The following is a 16,586-nucleotide window of genomic DNA, read 5'->3' on the forward strand; positions in this document are numbered from 1 at the left end:
CTGGAGGTTGCCTAATAGGTGCAGAAACTAAGGCTCGTTTTAGTAGTTGAAATGCTTCTAAACATTCTTCATCAAAAATAAACTCAGCATCTTTCATTAAAAGGTCGGTCAAGGGTTTAGTCATCTTAGAGAAATCTTTAATTAAGCGTCGGTAAAAACCGGCATGTTCTAAGAAACTTCGGATTTCTCAAACGGTTCTGGGTGGTTAAAGTTTTTCAATTACCTCAATTTTAACTTTGCCCACTTATATCCCTCTGTCGGACACTATATGTTCAAGAATGGTCTTCCTAGCAGAATCAGGATACTTGAATCTTCTTTAATGTCCATTACTATAAAATCTATAGGAATGTATAGTTGACCAATTCTTACGGGGAAATTCTCCAGGATACCTATATGGTATTTGACTGAGCGATCGGTTAATTGTAATGACATTCTAGTAGGTTTAACGTTTCCAAGGTCCAATCTTTCACTAATCGATAGGGGCATTAGACTTACATTATCTCCTAAATCACATAGTGCTTTGTCAATAAAAAAATTTCCTATAACACAGGGAATTAAGAAACTTCCTAGGTCTTTAAGTTTTTGTGGCATCTTGTTTTGTATTATGGCACTGCATTCTTCAGTAAGTTCTATTGTACTATCATCATCTAACTTCCTCTTATTGGAAAATATTTCTTTAAGAAATTTAGCATAAGTGGGCATCTAGGTTATGGCTTATGAGAAAGGTATAGGTATCTCAAATTGTTTTAGCAACTTAACAAATTTCTTGAATTAACCTTTGGTTTTTTATTTTGCCAGCCGTTGTGGAAATGGAATGGGTGGCTGATATGGAGGTGGTGGAACATAGGGTTTCTCTTGGACCTCTTTCTCTTTAGGTTCAGATTCATTTGTATTCTTTGGATTTCCTATAGGGTCATTGTCCACCACTCTCTTTGGTTCCTTATTTGTCTCATTATCTTTCCTATCCATCATCGGGTTTTCATCTCCTGGAACAACTGTGCCTTCCAATTATGTTCCACTTCATAGTGTGATTGTATTGGCGTGCCCTTTTGGGTTAGGTTATGGTTGGCCAAGAAATACTCAAGTTGGGGAAGTAGTAGCTACTTGTTGTTGTGCTACTTAGGAGAATTGTGTCTCTAACATTTTGTTATACGTGGCTAAAGCCTCTACCTTAGTTTCTAATTGTTTCACCAGCCCATTATTATGAATTTTTTGATTCATAAATTCTTTATTCTACTGAGTCTGGGATTCTGTGAAGTTTTCCATTATTAATTCAAGATTTGACTTCTTAGGTGCTTGAGGAGCAATGGGTGCAGATTTTTTATAACCTGGAGGAGGATTAGTTGTTGGGCTAGGAGCAAACAACATATTATTGTTATTATAAGAAAAGTTAGGGAATTCCTCCAACCAAAATTATAGGTATTGGAGTACGGGTTTCCTTGGGAATAATTCAATTGGTCGTACGGAATTCCAACCAATAATGGACATTCAGGGGTGTTGTGCCCAGGGGCTCCACATAGCTCTCAATTAGGTGTCACAACAACCACGGTAGCTGTTGGAGTTACGATCATACTTTCGATATTTTGTGTAAGGGCGTCTACCTTGGCATTGACATGGTTTATGCCATTAACTTCATACATGCCGCCCCTCATCTAATATTTTTCTACTGGAGTTCGCTCACCTCCCCATTGGTAATTATTTTGTGCCATGTTATCTATGAGTTGATAGGCGTCTTGATAGGGTTTGTCCATTAGAGCGCAGCCAACTGCAGCGTCCAAGGTTAAGTTAGTGTTATATAGGAGACCATTGTAGAAGGTGTGGGTAATTAGCCATTGTTCAAGTCCATGATGTGGACAAAGTCTCGTCATATCCTTGTACCTTTTACATGCTTCAAAGAGTGATTCTACATCTTTCTGTTTGAATCTGTTGACTTCTTAGCATAGTTATTTTACTAAGTGGGAAATATCTAGATAAGAAGGCTTTCTTTAATTCATTTCATGTTGTGATAGAGTTTAATGGTAGAGACCAGAGACAAGCTCTAACTATATCTCTGAAAGAAAAAGTAAAAACACGTAGTCGTATTGTAAGACCCCAATTTTGACCCTAAGATCCCTCATACCATCTCATCATATGCATTAGAATTGGGATCATACCTTGGCATTTTCCTTACCCTCTTTCATTGGGTTTGTTTTGGGAGAGATCACCAAGCACCATGTGATTGTATCATACTTGTATATTATTATTTTACTAACCAAAATACCAAAAATATGCCTTTGCATTTGCCTAACTATTTTGTAGGTAGGGCATGATCACCTTGATCTATCAAAGTTCACATCTAGGGTTACGATCGTCATTGCTAAGAGCACAACTAAGGAATGATCCACAAGAGCTCTAAACATCATATATGAGTCTCAATGATCCCTACATGTTATTTTGATCAAGTATTCTTCAAGAGTTTGAAATTGGTTTGCCTTGGAAACCCTAGTTCATCTGGGTATCTTATGTAACTTCTTCAACAAGCTTCCTCATCAATTGATCAAATTTCTCAAGGGAAACTTCAAATTTCATCATATTATGCATATATGATCTACCATGATCCTAAAAAGTCAAGAGAATTGCAAGTTAGCAAGTTAGTTGATGGTGGTTGGCCAGATGAATTCATCAGATCAAAACTGGGTCTCCCTAGACCCTATCTCCTACAATTTTCATCATATGAAAATGATTCTAAGATAAAAGTTACTTTAAATGATATTCCAAACAACTTTCATGTAGAGGTCTAGAGCTAATGTTTCTTGGAAAGTCATTTTCTATGTTGAAACATTATAGATCATTTTGTCTAAACCCTAATTTGAAAGTCAACTTGCCAAGGCCATAACTTGTTCAATGTTTATGAGATGAAAACTTTCCAAGTTGCTCAATCCAATTCAAGATGTCTACTTTAACATTGATGTTTGGATTAAGGGCTAAATCAACTTTTATGAGCATGTGATATGAGGATACATTATAGGTCATTTTTGACATATACCATTGAACAAGTGATTTTCCTCAACTTCAAAAATGCATAACTCTATCATTATAAATCCAATTTATGTGAAATTGGTGACCTTTTTGAAGGTGTTTGAAAGAGATACAACTTTTATGAATACACTTTTCTCATTTGGAGCTGACATGAAAAGTTAAGCAAGGTGGAATATTGAGATATATGACTTAACACTTAGAAAACTTTTCAACATGTTGAAATTTCCAAACTTCCACCTCAAAATTCACCTTGATACAAGTTCCAAATGGAAAAGTGTTCAACATAAGAGTTATTCCTCTTGACCTAAGATTTCCAAAGAGTCCTATTTCATCCATTTTGGACAAGGTTTTCTAGGGGTGCGCATGGTTTTAACAGGCCTGCATCAAGTGGAAAGATCAAATGTTCAGATCATCACACAACATTGCCTTGCCATTCAAGCTTCATTTCAACTTCATTTCGGATGCATTTGGACCTAAATGGATTTCTTCATGGGCTTGTACGCGCCCATGCAAGATTGTGCATGACATTGCCAAATTTGGAAGCAAATTCAAGTGTGCAAATAACACTCCCAATTTCTATAAATACAAGCCCTCTGAGCTCATTTGAAAGGACCTTTACGTGCCAGCTTTGCCCCCTGTCTTCAAACCCTCACAATTCAAAGGAAAACCTGAGAATTTTCACTTGAAAATTGAGTTTGAATCTCACTGTTTGGAGATTCAAAAACTCCAGGATCCAAAGCTTTGTTCCAATCTTAAACCACTTCTGCAGGTTTCCTGAGTATGATCAAGCAAGGATTGAAGCAAGCAAGATCAAGTTCTACACAGCATTGGAGGTATTTTCCAGAATTTTTCTTCTCTTCGATTCTCACTCAATTCTCATCAATTCTCTTGGATCTTTGATTGTCTGAAGTCCTACCAATGTAGACAAGAAGATTGAGTTGCTTTGAGGTCAAATCGAAGCAACTCAGTTGACACACCTCAAATTTTAACTCCTCATATCTTTCTATATATTTGGAGTTAGTTAAAATTGAGGTCAGATTCGTGCTCTATGCCATTTTTTCTTTCATATCATGTCCTCCTTTTTCATTTATGTGATGGTGATGACTGAACCAGTCCGGTGAGGCTCGCCTGAGAAGGTGACCAGAGGTTTAGCGTCGGTGATGTGCTGGACAGGTTCTGAACCATTGATCCCATTCAAATTGTTTTAATCTCATGCGTTGCTTGTAATTACCACTTGTGTTACACGTTGACTAGTGACTATGGTGGAAAGCGCGTTGATGACCACTTGATCTTCCACCTCAATTAATGAGGGAGATCAAGTGGTCCACATTTTTTTGTATTTTCTGAATTTCTTTTTATTCCTTTGATTTTCATTAATTCAAAAAATATGAGAGTTTCACCAAAAAAATTTAAATTAAGTCCACTTTCATATTTTGAATTAAAATTATTTTTTGGATCATTATTAATAATTTTCATGATTTAATTGATTTTATGAATATTTTTAATTATTTAAAAATACTTTTAAGTTTCCAAAAATTATGAAAAAATTTCTCCAAGGTCCTTTGACCTTGTTTGACCTATGATAAATCTCATGGCCATTTCTTTGGTGTTTTGATGAGGTTTTAGGAATTTGACAAACCATATTTAATTTAATGCATTATTTTTAGTATTTTTTTATTGAATAAATGCCAAATGATTGTGTTGAGCCATTTGGATGATCTTTGTAAGTTTAACTTGTGTTTTTGGGCCTTGGTCAAGGTTGATTTGACTTTGCTAGGTTAAGATCATTGGATTTAGGGGATTGATGGAATGTACATTCCATCTCCCAAAATGAATGAATGATCTTAATTCGGTAAAAGTCCTCCCTTGTCCAATTTGAGTTTTGATTCATCTCCCCTCCCTCTTCATCTCATTCCCCTTCTTTATACATCCCATTCATTTGACCTATGATATCTTTATATCCTAAGGCTAGTTGATTGCAAAATCAACATAAGTATGGATGAGATTAGGCCACCACTTTTGCATATTCTTTTTGTGTGTGGTATGTTTCATGAGCATAGTCCATTATACTATGTCTCTAGCATGCATTAACACCACAATTCTATTGCCTGGTCTCAAATAGTTGTGACTTCTACATAAGTCCAATTACGATTGCTTAACATAGCGCTAAATTTTTGACACAAAAGGCATATCATTCTAGTTAGTGAGATTGTAAGTCTCTCCTCTTTCATGGTATTGTCTGGAAACTTGGTCTTTTTTCCTTCCTTTGGAAGATGTCTTGGCTCAAGGATCCATGTTTGTGATAAGTGGGTTGAGTGTTCTCCAAAGATAGACTTAAAATAAAAAGCAAAAGAAAAAGCAATACTGACTTCTAAGACATTAACAACTAACATTTAATTTCAAGTTGTTTACCTTAATGCAATTTAATTTCAAAGCTTTATTCATGTGCCATTATTCATACCATTCTAATTGTTTATATTAATGTCATTTTCACTTTGTCCACTTGAACCATATTGTGTGATATATCTTGTTTGTGCATATTTTGTTTGCTTGTGTGGTCTTTGACCATTAATGTACATAATAAGAACAAAAACCCTAAAAAAAATCTTGTGTGGACTGTTGGTTTTATCTGAGACAAATTGGACTTAGAATTTAGGCAACATTCCCTATGCAAAGGACTTGGCTAATGCCAACTTTTATGAAACCAAGTGCTTGCAATTTGAAACTTCATCTGATACATCATTGAAGATCCATTTGAGTTCATCTGCAACATGATCATTGTGAAGTTGTTATTTTGAACCTGTGACTTGTGGAATTCATCTGCTACATGGCAAAATTTTGAAGAAGATAATGGATTCGCTAAGCTTGGATGTGGCTATCTTTATTTCATGCCTTTCTCTTCAAGTTGATGTATTATGCATTGTTTGATATATTTTCAACTCTCAACTTTTAAATTTATGCTTAGAATTAGTATTTTCATCTCCTCCCCACTTCTTTAATTTCAAAATCTCTCCCTCCTTTCAAAAATCTTCTTTGCTTGTGTTTGTTGATTTCTAAACTTAGACCATTTTGCAAACTAGAAACTTTGGCCTTATCCCATTGCATTTTCAAACTTATTTTCTCAATCAAACTTGTAAATAGACTTAATTATACTTGACTTAAAAACTTTCAAAAAGCCAAAAAGAACTAACTCATTCAAACCATTTTAGGCCTTTGTGCCTTTCAAACTTAACTTTGTTAAAAGCAATGCATCCACTTTGAAATTTATACCACGAACTACGAGGATTTGATCCCTCATTTTTATGTTGGTACGTAGGCACAAGTCCGAAGGTCTTGTCAAACACAAAAATATAATTAATGAATTCTTTTCTCATCCCCTCATTCTATTTGTTTGTGAACATCAATTTGTACAAAATACATATGCACACAAAAAAGGGCTCCCTTGGAGTACCTATGACACTTTGGGTGCTAACACCTTCCCTCTGTGTAACCAACCCCCTTACCTGTAATCTCTGGCGTTTTATTAGTTTTGATTTGAAAACTTATTATTTTTGGGTTTTGTTCGTACTTTTTCCCCTTTCCCTTGGAAACAATAAAAGTGCGGTGGAGACTTTGGTTTTATTGATGTCTTGCTTATCCATAGCTTGATGATCATGAATTTACCGTTACACGTATGACTTTTGGATTTAAATCATTAGCTTTCAATGTGTTTTCGTACTGTACAAACACTAACAAATGAAGGTTCAGGTCCTCTATGGGATTACCAGAGCACTGGTTTTGTTGCATAATTTGCAACAAAGCAGGTTTTAACTCGAAATTGTTTGCCTCGATGACGGGGGTGCAATATCGAGTGTGACACCTCTTGAGATGGAGCAACATAGTCCTTGAGGGGATTATTTTGGTTTGCAGCTGTAGCGGGGTATTCGTTACCTTTAGATTCATTGACTAAATCAAAAGTAAATCATACAAGTCGAGTCGCCACCGCACTTCTATTTATCCAAAGGAAAGGTTAGAAAGCGAACAAAAACTGAGGAGTTTTATCAAATCAAAAACTAATAAAAATGTCAGAGATCTAGGTAAGAGGGTTGGTTATGTAATGGGAAGGTTTTAAGCACCCAAAACATCCTTAGTACTCTAAGAGAGCCCTTTTTGCAAATGTTGTATGGTAGGTTGGTATTTCTGAAAATATTTGTACAAACATGATTGGGGAGATGAGAAAAGAATATACAAATTATTTACAATTTTGTTGTTTGAATGGATAAACTCATTGCCTCCGTACCATTACAAAAGGTAGGATCAAAACCTCGTAGTTCGGGGTTAAAATCTCAAAATAAGTTGGTGAATTGATTGGTCAAAAGCCTTAAAGTCTTTTGTTATCAAAGGGAGAAAACTCAACCTAAACCACAAATCCACCATGTGAGGAGAGCCTTAACATACTAGTGAGGGATCCACCCTATAATAAGTATGGAAGACTTATAGTCCAATCACTAAGGATAAGGTGAGGTTTACATCAACCACTATGATAACTCAAACCTAATAGCTAATGTTATGAAAAGTTTAGCAACAGGTGGCCATTGGAACCACAAAAACAATTTGAGTGAGTTGTATTTACAAATTAAAAGTATTCACAAAATAAATTCAAAGTTGACTTAAGGTTCAATTCAAAATAAGTATTATGAAAAGAGTTTGAAAAAATCAAAGGCATAGTGCCTAGGTTTCTAATTTTGAAAACAATGTCAATGTTTGCACAAAATAAGTTTGGCTTGGGTTAGAGTGGAGAGAAGAATAGAAGGGCTAGGTCCTAAACATGCAAAGATGAGAGAAGAGAAATAAAACCCTTGGAGTTCCTTTCTTGATATCATAAAGATGATCCAAGTTGCTCCTTTCCTTTGGACTTAGCAAGCAATAAGCAATTAACTCAAGCAATCAAGCAAATACTCAATCAAGCTCCTAGGATCTTCCAATGGGACTTGTCTTTCTTATCTTGGATGCTCATGACAATGGCCCTTCTAAATAGCTCAAGTTTAGGATCCCTATCACACAAGAACAAACAAATTAAAAAGTTTCACAATGCAATAAAAGAATGGACAAGAGTGAGTTTTGAATTAGAGGTCCTTTCAATTTAATTTTCAAGATTAAGCATTCTAAAGGCATGAGGCATAGTTGCTCTTCAACCATTTTTAGCATTCTAAAGGCATGAGGCCTAGTTGCTCTTGAAACTCCATTTAGCATAGGTAAGGTCCTAATTCTAAGTCCTTTCTCCTTTTGCATTGGGTTCACACAGACAAAAAATAAAACAAACACAAGGCAATAGTATATACACAATAATGTGCTCAAGTGAGCAAAAGGCAAATGGCATAAACATAAACATGAGATCAAGTGAGCAAAAGGAAAAGGAAATATGAATAATGAGCAAGAAATTAAATTGCATTAAAGTAAATTGCAAGAATTAAATGCTTGAATTAAAAGTTAGTCATTAGTAGTTAGTGTTAGTGTGCCATAAGGCAATTTAGCACTATGTTAAGCAATCGTAAGTGGACTAATATAGTAGTCACACCTATCTGAGGCCGGTCAATAAAACTATAGGCAAATAAACACAAGTTAGAGATCATGACTAGTAAGCCAAGCTCCTACAACTTTCCATGGCAAAAGAAAAGAAGAATGACCTTGTATGGATTTCAGGTTTTTTTGCTTGACCAAGAAGCAACCTATCTTGGACACAAAGAAATTCACTTGATCTTTGATCAAGATGAATTTGATTTGGATCAAAAAAGGTTAAGCCTCTCATATGTCAACGCTAACCCCAAATCATTAACTCATTGGTCAAAAGAAAAAAAATGAAGAAAGGAGATGAAGATAGAATGTACAAAGTGAAAATCAAATGACATAATCAAAACACATTGATCAAACATGAATGGAATCAACATCAATAAACGGTAAACAAAAGTGAAATGGAGATTAGAAGTCAAGAAAGGTCAAACATATTTTTGGTATTTTTTGGGAATTAAAATAATACATAAAATAAAATGAACAAATAAAGGTCAAACTTCAAATCCAATTCATATCAACTTGGATAAGTCCAATTGGATCATCATGAGTCTAACATGGTCAAACTAGGTTTGAAAAATTTTCTCAACATTTTTTGAAAACAGAAACTAATTTTAAACAATTAAAAATGAAGAAAAATAACATAATTGGACTAAAATCTCAAATAAATCTCAAATCAATTAAGAAATTGATGAGAATATTTTTCATAGATTCATCATCATGCAACGATGTTAAGAAAATATTTTTGGCATTTTTGAATATCAAATGGTATTTTAAATGAATTAAAAACAATACAAAATGAAATAATTCACAAAAAATATTAAATGGAATCACAAAAGTAATGAAAAATCATTTTATGAAACTAGAATTTAAGAGAAATTTTTTGCAATTGGTCCCATATTTTTGTGATTCCAAATAAAGAAGTTATGAATTTTTAAAATAAAATGGAATAAAAGAAATTAAAACAGAAATTAAGAAATTAGAAAAATCCAGAGGCGTCAGATCCAACTTCATTCATTGATGTGGCTGATCACATGGCTAGGAAGCGCACGCGTATGGTATGGACAAGTCAACAGTGTGGCACCATGCATTAAATAAAGTCATAACATTCCAAGGCCAGGATTGGATCTGGAGATCATCATCCAATGGCCAAGACTTGGACGCGTGGGGACGGTGGTGGAAACCACCGTCTTCTCCGGTGAGAAGGCTCAGCCCGGCCACCAGTTGTAGGTTTTACAACCTCAACTATAACACGCGATCCATATACCAAATGAAAGATGGGATGATGTACATCACCACTGTGACCTTAGCTTTTGCTCAAGATTCTTATGGAGGAAGAAATCTGAGGTTGAAAAACAAGGTGTTCAATCTGAACTTAACCAATTCACAAAATTAAAGCCACCATTGGCTTGCCTCTCAAATGAGGACTTCAGAAATGCAAACCAACACAAGCAATGCACAATATATAAGGAGATTCGAAGCAAAACAGTTGGAGTGTAAACCTTTGTAGAGCAGCTTTCAAGAGCACAATTCAACCAATCCTTTGCTTGCAACTTGATTTGGATGCTTGGTATGAGAGCTAGGCTTAGGAATTAGTGATGATAATCAACTGATATTGTTGAAAACCACACTTGAAAATGAAAATTGAAAATGCAAATTCCTTTCGTGAGAGGTTAGGGAAGCAATTCAGCAGGGGTTCAGGCGCCTTTAGGTTGAGATTCAAGCAAGGCAAGGCATTCTATTTATAGATAGAGCTGATGCAAGGAGGTAGAAAACTCATGTGCATGTAAAATTGGACGTAAATTGTGTATCATTTGGATTTTTAATGAGAAAGTTATGGGCACTTGAAGTTGGACTTTTTCAAGATTCAATGGCTTTGGTCCAAAGTGGGTTATAATGTTTTGTATTAGCACATGTGTTTCTTTTAGGATTATGAAATTTTGTCCAACATAACAATTGAAGTAGACATCTTAAACTTTCCAATGCACTTGTTATCACCTCAAAATCATAAGAAATGAAGGAGTCAGGTCTTTGGGAAGTTGACCCAAAATTAGGGTTTCAGTCAAAATGACCTATAATGTTTTGAAATGAATGATAACCTTCAAAGTTTCAAATGAATTTTTGATGAACATGAAAGTTGTTAATATGGTTCTTAAGAACATGTTTTATCTTGGTGTCATCTTCATTTGACAAACACATCAAAAGTTAGGTCTCAGTGGATTTCAAACTAGTTAGATGAATTGACTAGTCAACTTCTCAAGTACAAACTTCAAATATTGATGAATGAATGATTGAGGATACTGACATAAGCTCATATATGCATAAAATGATGAATTAAAGAACTTCCCTTGATTGTATTTGATCATAGGTTGAGGTTGCTTCATGAGCAAGGCACAGTCAATGCAGAGTTGAATTAGGGTTTCCTTGGGAAGCAATCCTCAAGCCCTTTGGTTTATCTTGATCAAATTGGAAAATTGAGATAGTTGGGAGACATGTATGATGATTGAGAGCTTTGGGAACCATTGTCATGCTTGCTTTCATCTTCATCTGACCATTTCAATGAGCATAGGATCTTCCTAGGAGCCTTGGATCTCATGATTGCTTAAGCTTCAAAACAAAAGATGTTAGTGACATATATTTGTGCTTTTGGTTAGCAAAAAAGATAAGAAAAGAAATAATATACAATTCAAACATGCTTGGTGGTCTGAAACCAACTCACACAAGTCCCAACCCTAGGGTTAAGGAGCCAAGATGCTATGATCCTTGAGGCAAAATGCAATGAGCAATGATATGATGCCATGAGGGATCTCAGGGTCAAAATTAGGGTCTTACAGCAGCCATATCGGGAGTTGGGATATAGTATTCTAAATGAAGTTGTCTAACTCGGCGTCTAAGGATAAAACGCTTGATTTCGTTAATGGGTTGTACTGGCTCATCATTTGAGGAATGAGTGTTTGGCATACAATTAATTAACTTGTAAGGAAATATAATTAAACTTTGCCTTAGCCTATACGCTGCAACAATGGAGTTACGATATTGACTAAGTTAGTCCCCGGAAATGGCGACAAAAATTTGATGGGGTTATTCCACAATTGCACAAAATCAATCGTAGTTTTAAAAAATATCGAGCCCACAGGATTAATAATTAACCTTGTTGTTATCTATTGATGTTATGTTTATATAAGGCTATAAAATAGTAAAATAGGGGGGGCACTAAAAATTAAGAAAAAATAAAATAGATCTCAGAAAATAATCAAATAAGAGAGACCAAAATATGGTTTCCAGTGTACCTATAGGACTCAATAAATTCTTGGCGTTTGTTATGTTTAAAATACTTTTGGGGAGAAAATAATAGTTTAACAACACTAGCCTTACATCGTCACACTATTGGCTCGCGTTATACTTCGGAACCATAAATGTCGTGTTATCGCTCCACATATACAAATTTCGAAATACTTTTTGAAAACTATTAAGTCCTAATTAATGTCTAAGGCGTTTTCGCTATTTTTAGAAATTAAAGATCCGATTTTTATTGATCAGGTACTGGTCTCACACTATCGCATTATTGACCTGTACTACAGTGTTTTGAAATCGTAAATGCAGAAAATAGGTCAGAGACCGGTCTCACACTATTGTGTTGTTTACCGGTATTTGAACGACTCAAAATTACAGATGCATAAAATTTATCGGATATTGGTCTTACATTGTCGTGTGTTGACCAGTATCTAAACGTTTTCACTATCATGCAAAACATTTTGAATATTAAATCTTAAAAGCCAGAACCGGAAAAATAATTCAAGACTAAAAGTTACGTCAATTCAATTTACAGAGTCCCGTCGAAATGATGGTCCTCACATCCCAGACTCTAGAAATTTAGTCGGACATGATTGCGGAAATAAATAAAGAATTTTGGGTTTTTGAATTAAATAAAGAAATAATAATTCAAAATGGTTTGAAGAAAAAGGTAAAAGCTTGAAATTATAACAATGGCAGAAAATTAGAGCATAAATATAAATGGTGGAAAATAAATGCGTAAAAGTAAATGAACGTGAAGAAAAAACTTGGAATATATAACTGAATTAAAAGCTTCAAATGACAATAGGTCTGATCCAAGCTTACACAAATTGTAGGCCTAAACACTAATGGTGCAGTAGTTCCTTGATGTAAGAAATATACTACTTTTACGATGGTGATTTATGCTTAACACTATGAAAAAATAAATTGCACAAAAAATTTATATCAAAACTTAGACCTTTAATTCTTCTAAAAAATCATTACATGTAGTGTTACATATGCTGAACAACAATCCTGAATATGTAAAAATCGTGGGATGAAAATATGGAGGAATAGGGGAAGAATGGGTTCTTACTGTTGCAGTTTTTCAGGGGCCGAACTGTATGGCAGACGTCATGATGCTTGTGGCGGTCGCCACAAGTGCAAAGTTGGGATTCTGGTTGTTTTGTACTGCATGGCGGATGCCATGCCATGTGTGATGGTCACCACGGATATTTGAATGTGTTTTCTGCATTCCTTTTTTTCTCCATGGTGGGCTCCATGACTGACAAGTCATGTAGGTGGCCATCAATGTATATTTTCCATTTTTCTCTATTTTTCGATGTCTTCGGTCGGTTTCTTCCTGTATCGACTCCTACTTGTAAAGTACGTGAAACATGCATAAACTACCAGCCTAACACTACAAAATGTTCCAAAATGATACTAAAACATGTGAAAATCAATTCAAAATAAACTATATGTTTAAGTGTTATCAAACTTCTACAAGAGCAAGGTGTATAATATCAATTTGAGAGGAAAACTTTTACAGATGGCTCCAACTTTCTTATCTTGCTACATAGGAACACTACTATTCAATTTCCTGGGAATACTTGTACGATCTAATTCAAGAAGAATAGAAATATGTAGAACAATAATTGACAAGATGAAAAGAAGGTTGTCTACTTGGAAGGGGAGGCATTTATCAATGGTGAGAGGGTTACACTTTTGAATTTAGTCCTTAACAATTTATCCATTTATCATATGTCCTTCTATAAAGCCCACACACATGTTTGGAAGGAAATGGCTAATATAAAACAAAACTTTATATGGGGAGGATCATAATTAAATAGAATAATCGAGGCCTGAGAGTAAAAGATATTGAGAGGCTTAACAAGGTTTTAATATGCAAGTGGAACTGGAAGGTATTGGTGGAGGATGATGCATTGTAGACAGGATTGTTAAGGCATATGTATGGAAGTGTGTGAAGGTGGCAAGAAACACAAGAAATGAGGGTTTAAATTGGATTTCTAAGAAACAAAAGCTTTTTCAAAACCAACTCAATCAACCAATAACACGAACAAGAAAAATTACAAATTTATTTTTATACGAGTTCGTTGTTAATGAAGTTACCTTAAACCCACCCTACCAAGGTGATTTTGCCTTCTCAATAAGGACTTAACCACTATAATCAGACCTGATTACAGACACCACAAAGACAAACTATATTTCTCTTCTTGAGTCTATCTGACTAAAACCTAGTCACTCAAGGAAAACACTCAAACAACTTTGAGATTTACAAGTTTGTGTTTACAAAGAATACTTCTAGGAAACCAGATTAACTCAAGATTAATACAAAAAATATTGCATACAATAACGAGCAATAACTCTTGTGAGTTTGCAAAGAATATACATATAAAATATTTACTTCACCAAGAGTGTTTCTATGTTCAATAGTGCAGTGAATTAGCAACTTCTTCCAATCTTCCAAGTCTCCTTTATATAGGCAGCAAAAAGATCTGTTGAAGATTAGAATTGGAATAGAAAATTACAACTGTCTCCTTTCATAACGGTTTTCATATATGAGGAAAAATGGTACAATAGTACTTTCCTTAGCTCACAAAATCAGGGTAGTGGAGGAAAGGGTGATCTTGTACTATGTAATATTTTCCTAATGCAATTTTTTTATTTTATCTTCTAATATTTAGATGTTTCTGATGAAATGATGTTGAAGCATGCTTACAAGGATCAAGATACAAGTTGGCAGAATCTTTAGAACCTAGGTCTTCAGAGTCTTGACAAAATTCCTCAAAATCTGGTGTTTAGATCTTGTTCTTAAGAATCTTCAGAACTTGAGCACAGAATCTTGAAGGATAACAATCCTTTAGAGGCTCTTCAATCAGAGTCACTGTCATAAGCTTTGGCATAAATGTTCATTAGAATTGTTTTCTAAAAGCTTTCTAGAACTTGACAGTATCTTGTAAAGCACTTGTATCTCTTCAGAGTCAGAGTGTGTTGATTCCAGAATTTGATGATGTCATACGTAAATTCTTCAGAGTCAGAACTTATTAGCAAAGCCTACACACAAGATAAAAACCATTATTGTACAAAAAAATTCTCTAAGAAACAATGCATTGTTATCATCAAAACTAAAGGCCAGATGTAGAACCAAATCTTGTTATTAGAATCTCCCCCTTTTTGATGATGGTAAAACCATGTACTTTGATGAACAATTTTTACTTGGTTTAGTCACATAAAATTATCAGAGTGAGGTTTTTAAGCTCCCCCTGAATTTTATACTGTTAAAAATTATTTTTCATCTTAGAAAATCAGAGTTAAGTTTGTAAGCTCCCCCTGAATTTAAGACTTAAAATAATCTTAGCACTTATAAAAATTTTAGTCAGTATGAAAGAAATAACTTCCAATAAGGAAGAATTCTGATTATTGAAGCTTGGTTGTTATCTTCCTATAAGGCAGAAGCCTCGTTGTAATGGATGAAGTAACTTCCCATAATGCAACAACTTGGGTATAAAAGTATTTCATTCAGAATCCTTACTTGAGTGTTAGAAAGTCGGGATATCAATCTCATCATAGAGCATGATTTTTCAGCGCTTTCATATCCTGGTTGTATTCCTCATGTGTGGTTGTTACCATAACTTGTATATATCTAGTTCAGAGCTTGTATATGTATAATTTAACCTTGATCACTTGAACTTAGTTTAGAACAAGAATATATATGGTTAAATGCAAACTACTTAGTTAACTATTCAGAACATAAGCTTGATTCTTATACATAAGCCTGGTTCCTATGAACTTTATTCAACTTGCTTGGTTAATGCCTTAGAACCTGAAACATTTGGTTAACATGATGAATGCATTCAAAGTTCTTAGAATTACCAATGTCAGAACATATAAAGACATGATTGGGTTTCAAAACTAGAATTAGATATTTCAAAATCATAGTCATTATTTCTCTCCATTTGTCATCATTCAAAAATATAAAATAAAATACAAAGTAAACCAAGAATAGAATTTCATTTCATTAAACAGAAAACTCAATACATAAATGAAACAAAAAATAAAGACAACACAAAGTTTAAAAAAACCAGGTTTTATCAGGGGGTGGTAGTCTTGATAAGATCTCTCTAAGCAGCTCTTCAATATTTTAAATCGTCTAATCCTGATGATTGAGTCTCTCTTTAACTTCAGAATTCTCAACCGCTAGATTCTCCAACTCTTCAAAATGAATTCCTCAAAAACCACAATCTTCTTGAGTTCAGAGTTACTTCCATCTTCAGAAGTAATCTCAGAAGCAACCCTAGAACTATGGTATGGAGAAGGAGGTGGAGTCACTACTAGAGCAGGAAGCAGAAGTGTTGGAGGAAGCTTCTGAAGTAAAGGTTCAACTATACCAAAGAGTCTAGAATGAAGTTCATTTTAGATTCATTCAAGCAAGAAATATCCAACTCTTTAGAGTTGACTTCTATCCAACTTCTAAAGTTGTTGGTCAGAGCACACACTTCAGAGAGGTTTATGTTGGAAGTGAAAGCCTCGGTGAGAGCATTGAATATTCCAACAACCTCGCCTTCAAACAGAGTAAACAATTCATCCAAGGGTGTAGGGTGAATGTTGGTTTGAGAGGTTTTTTGGTCAAAGTAGGGCTGAGGGGTTCTATCTGGGAGGGCTAGGAGCTTAAATTCTGATTCAGTTTCATAATCAATGCCTGATTCTACAATAGGGATGTCAGAGTG

The 16,586-nt window shown here is 34.7% G+C and overlaps 1 non-coding gene across 1 annotated transcript; it reads left to right on the top strand.

The window, feature by feature from the left end:
• Positions 1-1,839: 1,839 nt before the first annotated feature.
• LOC127098780 (small nucleolar RNA R71) lies at positions 1,840-1,941 on the top strand. The gene has a single exon (XR_007793476.1). It is a non-coding gene; the product is annotated as a small nucleolar RNA R71 (small nucleolar RNA).
• Positions 1,942-16,586: the final 14,645 nt, after the last annotated feature.

The sequence above is a fragment of the Lathyrus oleraceus genome, chromosome 6 (genome assembly GCF_024323335.1).
Source record: "Lathyrus oleraceus cultivar Zhongwan6 chromosome 6, CAAS_Psat_ZW6_1.0, whole genome shotgun sequence".
NCBI classification, from domain to species: domain Eukaryota; kingdom Viridiplantae; phylum Streptophyta; class Magnoliopsida; order Fabales; family Fabaceae; genus Lathyrus; species Lathyrus oleraceus.